This window comes from Ammospiza caudacuta, chromosome 1 (assembly GCF_027887145.1).
Source record: "Ammospiza caudacuta isolate bAmmCau1 chromosome 1, bAmmCau1.pri, whole genome shotgun sequence".
Taxonomy (NCBI): Eukaryota; Metazoa; Chordata; class Aves; order Passeriformes; family Passerellidae; genus Ammospiza; species Ammospiza caudacuta.
The window spans coordinates 33,299,402-33,309,540 of NC_080593.1; positions in this window are offsets into that span (position 1 = coordinate 33,299,402).

A 10,139-nucleotide genomic window follows, 5' to 3' on the forward strand; every position below is an offset into this window, starting at 1 on the left:
GTGAAGCCGCCGTGCACCGAACGGGAGCTCCCAAGTCAAGGTCCCCAGTCCAGGGACCTTGAACGGCAGCAGTGTGGAAAATGAGAAGTGTGGTCAGTGGAGCCTGGGGCAGGTTGGTGAACCACAGTATGAAATCCTGAGTGCTGTCACAGTATCTCAGCCGTCTCAAAACACTACAATGAAAAAACTTGGTTGTTCATGATGCCAAAGGAATGATCCAGTAAGAAACAGATGAGTCTGCAAAAACCCAAAGAATAGTTTTTTTCACTATAATAAATACCAAATAAATCTTTTTCGAGTGAACCATGCTGCAGGCTGGGTACTTCTCTTGTGGTTTGAACAGGGAGCATTTGAGGCTGGGGGTAAAGTCACAAATGTCACATCACCAGACTGTAATGGACTAACGCCCTGACTTCGGAAAAAAAGGAAGGTGAAAGCTTAATGTTTTTAAATGAACAGTCCTGGGTGAAAGAGAACAGTAGATGCACATAGGTAAAGTAGATCTATTTCTTCTGTTTAGCTACGTGCAGCATCCAAACCTTCCAATGATTTTCAGCTGATTTTAATCCATCACCCCTTCCTGATTTCCCCAGGTGACATCCTTATTGATTCAATGATAAAACATCTTCATTCTGGGGTTGCACCTGCTTACAGAAATTTGAACAAATAGCCAGAACGGAACTAAGTACCTGTATTTGTGATAGTTTAAATTTTATGAACTAATGAAATTATATTATAAAGCTCCATTCTTAGAGTCCCTGCCTGAGAAAAAAGTACCCACACATCCTCGGGAGATCTCTTTTTTAGGATCAGCACTGAGCTGCAGAATTGCTAGCTCCAGTAATAATCTGGCCAGTAATAGCACACGTTTCATAAGCTATCATGTGTTTTTCCAGGGAGTGGCAATGTGTGATCATTTCAAATGCAAGAGCCTGCTAAAGCATATTTTGAGAAATAGGGAGGAAGTTGCACTGAACCACATTGCTATGGAAATATCCACTGGGGAGGTGGGACTTAAATAAAACCAGTGAAACTTGCTGGTAATTTTAAGGACACTACCAGCAGTTGCATGCACACCAGAGAGTATCCACACCAGGAATATTTAAATGTTTTTAAGAAAAAGTCTTTAACAGAAATCTTCTATCCATCTGAATGGCACCAGCTGATATAGGGTAATTTTCAGATGTGTCTCATTGACTAGAAGAAACAGAAACACAGGTTGTTAGCAAACAGTTTTGGGGCTATGCAGCAATTAACTTTGTGCTTGCAAATAAGAGACATTTAGGACTGAACACCCACCTTGAGCATTCAGTCTTCATGGAAATACTCTTCAGGTGCACTGCACAGTCAAAATTCCCAGCCCGTGGTTACTCCATGACCAGCTGGGATGCCAGCAGGGAGAATGTTGAGTCAGAGGAATACACAATCTCAGCGTGGTCTGTCAGCCACAGACTCCATCTCCTGAGCTGAAGCATCAAGTGCATCACTGCTGTCCTGGAAGATCCTTCTGCATTGCTCCTGCCTGAGAACATCATCTTGGAGAAGGAGCAGAGGAGAGAAAACCAGAAACTTTTCCCTCTGGAACAAACTGCTCTTGGTATGGGGCAAGTTCTGGCTACCTCTTAAATAAGTGAAGTGAGGCAAGTGGCTTCACAGCCACAACTTTAAAAATACGTAATGCACATAATAAGTGAGTAATAACACAAAAGATAGTAATCTGAAAGGGAAAAAAGATCCCAGCAAAATAGCTGTATGCTTTTTGAGTATGGCTGTGTGAAATTCCTCAGGTATGACACTTAAAAAAGTCACTGAGCATGCCACCACAAGATGTCAGCATTGCAGAATGGTTATTCCTGCCAGAAACAGAAAAGGTTTTTGCATCCTATATGCATTTGGTATTAATTTAATTGGTTTTGTATGATGGCATAATCTGGCTTTATTTTTTTCAACCATTGACATTATGATGTCTGTCCAAATTTAGTTGCAAGGGAGAACTTCTTAAATGGCTTTTTTGAATTAATTCTATCTTAAAAACTTTAAAAAATGCTTTCACAGCATGAACAGCAGTACTAATGGCCAATAATACCTTGTAGCCATCAATGTGTTGTTTCAGGCTGCATCCAGCCTGGCTAGAAAGCACTCACTAAAATTGTGCCTGTATATTGAGGTGTCCAGAGGTCATCCAGAGCTCTCTGCTGCTGCATGCTAGGCCTTTATAAAACCCTCATGTTGGCTGGAGAAGGCTCATCTGACCTTAGTGGAGGAAGTAGGAAGAAAATGTGAAGCTATTTTGGGCTTCTATTTACAAGAGAAGGATATTTGGGGTAGCAAATCTTTTAAGAGGGTCCAGCAACATAAGCCAAATCACCAGCAAAAGAATTAATTTCTTTTTTTTTTCTCCACTTCCTTTTGTAAGAATAGAAGATCTGAGCAACAGTTTTTGTTTGTTTCTGCATTTCTTTCAAATCAACTAACCAGCCGCATTTTTCTTCCACATTGAAATTCATGTCCTGGTTCGCTGGGATGCTCTGTACTTTTTGCCTCTATCATTGTGTCCTCTGAAACATTTCCTGTTGCACACAACAGCTTTCTCCCTCTCCTGCTGTTACGGCTGTCACAGCCCTGCCACCGTGCCAGCAGCAAGTGACAGGCTTAGCAAGGGACCGTGTCCTGAGAAGGGGGGATGAGTGGGAGGGTGCAGTGAGCCAGGAGGGGCTGTGTGAGTTCAGAACAGCCAGAGAACCGTTCTGCTGTGCTCCCCTACCCGTTCCTGTGAGCTTCTGTGCATTCTGCTCTTGATGATGGGGGGGTGACATCTTTACCCATCTGAAGATTTTGCTGTGAGATCACTTTGGCCACTCTTGAGAGGCTATCTTGTATTGCCAGGTTCAACTCTGCTACCTTTACAGACCAATATGAGGAAAACAGAGTTCACTTCTAGACCTTCCAGTCCCTTGGAAGGACCACTGGAGAGTGCCATGGTGAGATGCAGGAGACAGATGTGTTCAGTACAACTTGTTTGCTGTAGCTCAGTCAGAGCTCTGCCTTCAGCACTCATGTTGGCATGGGGGGAAGTAGTGCCACACCTTTCTGTAGTGCACAGATTGTGGCACAGGGCTCCCCTCTGTCACTCTGTCCAACCATGCAATGATTCTGTGATGTCTCCAATAATATTATGGAGAAAAATTTGCATGAATTTGTATAAACTTGTTGCTTCTAACTTTAAATTGTAGATTAGATGCCAGACACAGAACTTTATTTCTTTTACAACAGTGATAAATGAAGACTTAGGAATAGATAACATTTCTTACACATCTCAAAAGCCTTCCATAATAATTTATTAGAAACCATCTGGTTTCATTAATGTTTTATCAAATACCATCTGGCTGCTGTATTGTTCAAGCTATTTAGTAGTAAAACTTGCTCATAAATTAGCCAAAAAGAATGGCTTTCAAACTATTGTGTAGGAGCCCCAAACAACTTTCATATATGTCCTATATAAACAGTTATTTTAAAAGTATTAGACTACACTAAATTTCCAAAGCCTAGAAAATGTATCAGTAATAAAATATAAAATTTAGCTTCTTCCTCAAGCTTCTTAATTTTTTTCTCTTTTCTACATGTTTAATTCTTGGCCAGTTGGAACAGGAGTGACAAAGTCAAAATGACAAAATGTATTTAAATAAAAATTACTAGAATTTTGTTTTTCAATAAAACATTGCAAACAGAGAATACCTGTCACCATGCCTCCAAAAAATGAAGTCCTTCATCTCTGCACATGTACACTTTTCAGACTGTAAGCACTCTGTCAGGGTTTCTGGCACTGCTCTGAAATCTAACTGTGCAGCAGCACAGGGCACCATTCAGCGTTGGACAGTGCCTACTACTATGGGCAGCTAGGCAACTGATTGTGAATGCTTACATAATATACATTGTTTTAATAAATTGCACTTCCACTCATAATTATTCTACTGTTAAATTTTCAGATCAGTAAAAATGTCACCCTAATATTGGGGCAGTTCCTAGTGATTTTGCTATTTATAGACAACCCTAAAGTTACTGGAATACTAAGGAAAGCATATCTAAAGAATGCATAGAAGATTTAGGACAAAATTGGCAAAGCAACAAAAGCAACAAACGGAGTTAAAAGATCCCTGGGAAAGAGCCCATGGCTGAAGCTGCCTGTAGAGAGAAAAACTGGCTGTAAATTTGCTTTTGATCAGCTCTCCAGATATGTTATGCTTCTTGCAATTCCTTTTGCATCCTCAAGAAACCTCACTATCCACCGGTGGAAGCAAATGATTTGGGCAGAATTTTCTGAAGAATGGGCAGTATGTGATTGCAGTCCCTCATGGGGCAGCCAGCTGGATGGTGTTCGTGTTGTGCTGCTGCAGAACTGGAGTATGGCCATAGTCCAACCTTGCAAAATGTTCAGAAGCTAACATTAATATTTCATTGAGTAACACCAGATGCATGTTATATACTACATTTGTAGCAATAGCTTTATTGTGATTTAAAACAAATTTTCTCTCTCCCTTTTGGTTTTTTGTGTCTTTTTTGTTTTCTTTTCTAGTTGTTTAGCAACTCCATAATCCCCCTTCTGATTACCTGTTGTCAGCTCAGTCTCTCTTGCAGGAGCAATAGCAGAAATTCCTGTTCCAGGACAATGTGAAAGGGGTTTCTCCAGAACAAAACAGAAAAAAAAAATTAAAAAGTAGTTTTAAGTGCCCACAAAGATAGAAATTGAGGATTTTGTTTATCAGTCTTTGAAGCAAGCCATGGCCCATAAAAGTGGCAGATAGATTGAGGAGAAGACCACAAACAGCAAAGAAGTCAGTGGCTACAGAGGGTCCTGAGGAGTGGTGAGGCTGCTTTGCTCCTGCAAGTGAGTCGGGACTCCTGCAGCTTCCCAGGGGCTCTGCAGCAGGAGCTGCCAGGAGCTGTCTGAATCTTCTGCTCTAGAAACACACACTCAGAGGAGGACAGAAGTTAAAATCCTATCCCATTTCCCACTGGGGTGACAGCCCCATTGGGTACCAAGAAGAAGGCCTCATATCTCTTCTTAGTCACTTCATTTTTCAGCTTGCTATTGCTCCCCCTAATTTCAGCATGTGAAGTGTTTGTTTTTCAATGTCCTACAGGCAGTGGTAAGAACAGTGGGTAAGAACATACCCGGGTTTTCTGCATAAAAGAGAACAGGATGGAAAAGGAACACATTTCTTTTTGAAACAAGGAGCAAGGGCTGGCAAGCAGCTAAAAAGTGTGTGGGCTGGTAATTCCATGGGAGCTCTTTATATATTATGCAACAGTGTTGCCCTAAAGGACAGCAGGTACCATAAAGAGGGTGCTTTGGGTCAAAACAGATTGGTAGATATAAAAGCAGTGTGTCCCAATCTGGGCTTCTCAGCAGAAGAGAGACATGGAGCTCCTGGAGCAGGTCCAGCAAAGATCATTAAGGGACTGGAGCATCTCTGTTTCAAGGAAATCTGTGGGAGCTGGGCCTCTTCAGCCTCTGGAAGAGATGACTGATGTCGTCTGATACCTCACCAATGTCTGTCAGTGTCTGAAGGGAGGGTGCAGAGAGGATGGAGCCAGGCTGTTCTCAGGGGTGCTGAGCAATAGGACAAGAGATGATGGGCAGAAACTGCTGCACAGGAAATTCTACCTGAACATGAGTGACATAAAGGTCACTCTTTACTGTGTGAGTGACCCCACACTGGAACAAGCTGCCCAGAGGGGATGTGGAATGTCTCTTGCTGCAGACACTCAAGAACTGTCTGGGTGCAATCTTGTGCCACGTGCTCTAGGATGACACTGCTGGAGCAGGGAGGTTGGACCAGATGATCAAATGTGGTCCCTTCCAACCTGACTGATTCTGTGAAAAGGCTGCAGCTGCCCTTCTGAACAGAGTGGGAACTAAAGAGCAGTCATTGTCCTGCAGATTTATACTGATGGTGGCCCGGGACAGAGTCACACAACTCCAGGTTGTTGACACTATTTGTTACATTGCAGTTCCACATGCAGACCAGGTCTTCACTGTGCTGGAAGAGAACCTCATGTATGAAATGAAGTGCTGGTGTCTTCTCTGACAGTTAAAAATGTAGTTTATTTGCTTCATCACAGGACTAAAACTGGTGTCCCTGCTGCCTGTACTGCCCTTGTTTATCTGGATGGTGCAGTGATTTGGGTGAATGGCATCTGTAACAGATGATGCAAGTACCCTGGGGTGGGTGGCTTTCTTATTGCCAGAGACAGCTCTTTGCAGCGGGGAGATGGGATTGTGCTTCTCCTGCAGAACCAGTTGCTGTCAGCTTGAGATTTATTTGCAGGGGCTTATTTGGTTCTTCCACAGTTATTGTCCAGTTGTCCAGCCTTGCCAATGCCGACGTACCACAGTGTGAGCAATACAGTTTCCAAAAGAGAAGGAAGACCAGCTGTATCCTGAGAGGGAGCATTGTCAGGAAAGGAAACAATGAGCAGCTGGTACTGGGAAAGCATGAACTGCAGTTACTCCTTTTTCCTAGGACCTCATGACTGCACACTTCAATACTGAGAATCATATTTCAACATTCACTCTTTCCTCTCATTCCTTTCTCCCACCATGTCAAACAACCAATTCATGTTGTTATCAACACCAAAGCATTCACACGAGCATCAGCTTTAGGAAGCTTTGCACCTACATAAAGTACAATGGAGCTCCTACTAGGGCTTTTTTATTTTCCCTGTGATGTGGCACATGCTCTTTTTATGCTCTTTTTCAGTTCCTGATATTCACAGGTGATGAGAATATAATATCCTGGAGTACTCTACCCTGCATCACCTTTAACTGAAGCTTTAGTCTGTCTCCAGAATGAAATAAGACGTGTTAAGGAAGGACTAGGCTCACCATTCTTTAGTAACTAGAAAAATCAGAAAAGTGAAACTTGCCCTAACTGACCTATTTGCAGTGCCTCTCTTAGGCAAAATCCTTAGTAAAAGATTTTCCCCACCAAAGAATTTCATAATTTGGTGCACTATTTTTAAACCTTGAAAGAAAAATTGATTTTTCCATCCAAAAAAACCCTATATAGCTCCAGTTGCCTTTACAGGGTTTGCTTCATTGACTGAAGTGCAAGTAGCAAACAATGAATACAAGTAGGATGACCTCTTGACTTCACTCCATCTTCACTCTGTCAATTGCCAAAATTATAACAAACCTTGCAGTAAACAAAACTGTAAATCTCTTTCAGCTATTAGACAGGTTCTCATCTATTGATAAATCTACATAATCTTCCTTGCCTTAGGCAGCAATCTAGGCATTGCAGACACATCCTCATAAAAACCAAAGGAGGAGAGGATTTTTCAAGGCCTGTACTGCAGTAATTCAAAGTTGCCTTACTGCAGCCTTTATTTCTTTTTTTTTCTTTTTTTTTTTTTTTTTTTTTGACACAAGCTGAAAAGTAAGGAATTTGTAATTTTGGAAAACGATTTTTATCAAGAAGTTTTAAAATGTTAAGCAAGCAAAAAATAAGTACTTTTGAATTTTAACAGCTGGTTTTACTAGAATAGCATGTGAAACATCAGCACATAAAATCCTCAAGGATAAGTAGTACCCTCATATTTAGAGGAAGACAATAATTCCTGGAGTCTGAAATTACAGTCAGAAATGGCGGATGTTAATACACAACATCTTGTGTTCCAGGAATTCATTACTGGTTCAAGAGCCTGTAAAAACTTACATCAGTGAGCCCACAGAGACAAATTCTCAGTTAACTCAAGTCTCGGCTACATTCAGCTCAGTAGAGCAATGTTGATTTACCTCAAATGAGAGTTTGCACAAAGTAATTTCAAATATTTCCCTTGGTACAGAATAAGCAAAGATACAAATTCCTAAGTATACATCAGAATTTCGATTCTGGCCAGCTTTTAACCCCATTTAAAAACAGTAACTCCACAAATTCTTATGCATAAAACAGAGAGGTCTAAATTAAAAATCAATAAACCAAGCACAGACAGCAACATTTGCAACATGAAAGCAATATAAGTAATATATAATTATATATTCTATATATAATATAGAATTTATAGACCATAAAAAAACAACAACAAAAAGCCAAGATGTGTTGGTTACTATGTAGAGCAAGCTTTGCTCAGCTGTCAGTGTTTTTCCTCACCCTATGAAGGTCTGAATCATTTTGCAGTAAGCAAAATGACTTTAAAATAGAGATTACTGTAAATGAAAAGACAGCTGCTCTTAAACACAAATTGGATGCAAGTTCTACACTTGCCAAGTTTATGTTGCACTTCTGTAGAGGAGAACAGCCTGTTTTGTCTGGGGAGCACTGACCACACTGTGGGTACTTGGTGTGGTATTAACTTTTAGGGCAGTCATGAGAAATTCACTCTGCAAGAGAAATTCCTGCTGCCCTGGGTGCTCATGAGTAGGGCACCAATAATGAGCATCCCTTGCAATTTAAAAATACTACTGCTTCTATAAACCAGAACTTTCCCAGCAACTTGAATTAAATGCTAGTTATTTTAGATACCAATTAAACAGTATCAGATCTCTATGAAATAAATCAGCAATGAAGTAATTCCCCCTGACATGATGAGAAAGTTCCAAAGTTCTTAACCCAATAGAACCAAAATGGCTGGATTTCAAAAATCCAGGAGCTGATTCTGGCCCACTGTAAAGACTGTTTTGCTTTTGGCCTCTATCCTGATTCTGCCATGTACCACAGTTGAGGATATTTGGCATGGTAACAAACCCATAGATCCAGTTTTCCCGGCTCTTTCTGAATGCTCCATGCTCCCTCCCACCAAATCTTTGCAGACACTGAGGCTGCAAAGTGCTGCAGAACTGCAGTCAGGAATTTCATGTTGGTCAGGAGTTACACTCACTGTACTCTCATCCTAGTCCATCCATATTGCATTTTATACACTATGGTGGGACTGTGAGACATCACTGAGGTCTGATTGGCAGAGCTGTCCTGAATCACCATCTCTAAGGGGAAAACTACCACATTTCTATCCTTTCTTTCCAGTTATTTATTTTACCCAGTAAATATCACGTTTCCTTGTTTTTAAAAGTTGTTTTATGGAAAACATTTAGTTTGTGGTTTCTGCACTCATAAAAAAGCATAATATTTTGCTGGACATCTGTATGCTAAAAACTGCTTTTAAGAATAAACTTCCAGCTGTAAATGGATTCCATCAGCTTACCCCCTTTCCTGTCCCAGTGTCTGGCACATTGGCTGTGCAGCAGAGCTGTGCAGAGCAGTACAACTGGAACACTGCACAACTTCCAGACAGATTGTTAGAGTGATAAATAAGGGTTCTAGCAGATGGAAGCTCTTTCCTACTTGCCATTTTGCAAAGTGTAAAAAGCACAGATCACTACAGCAGTGAGATTTGTTTCAGCTGCCACTAACAAACTTTGAAGAAAGATGCTTACAACCCCTGGGAAAAAGTCAGGGTGCTCTATGACCTTTTGCAAATATGATTTATTAACATCCAACTAAATTGCTTACAGAGACAAAAATAATAAATCAAGTTGTGCATCAATGTACTCCAATGTTATTACAAATATTTGGAGTGAAGCAGAAAACAGGGATGGTCCTGACTACAGAGAGACTTCTCAAATATCTGAAAGTCAGCAATAATTCTAATACATAAGATACCTTTCCTCATTCTGAAATCACTAATGCCCTATCAAGACAAACAACAAATTCAGCATTTAGCAGCTTTGTTTATGTAATACCTCATACATGTGAGATGGTTTTCCAATACTGGAACTAGGAAAATACTGTTAACACAAAGATCAGATTCTCAGGGATGCCAATCATCTCCAATGTGTGGAGCTGATGGACATCATCACCTCTTGTGGATCAGCATCCCAAACATTCTCATAAGCTTTAATTCAGTTTTGTTTTACACATTAAAACACCAAATCCACAATTTATATTTAAAAAAAATGAACCATTTAAAATTATTCTTGAACATATGGCAACTACTTACAGGGAAAATTTCTCTTATTGCTTTCAAAATGCTGCAGCAAGAGCAGTAGCTAAGAACTGAGCAGTACAGTAATACATTTGGTGGTAGGTTACAGCATGTACTAAGTTTCAAAAGGTAAGCCAGATAATGTGCAGTTTCTTATA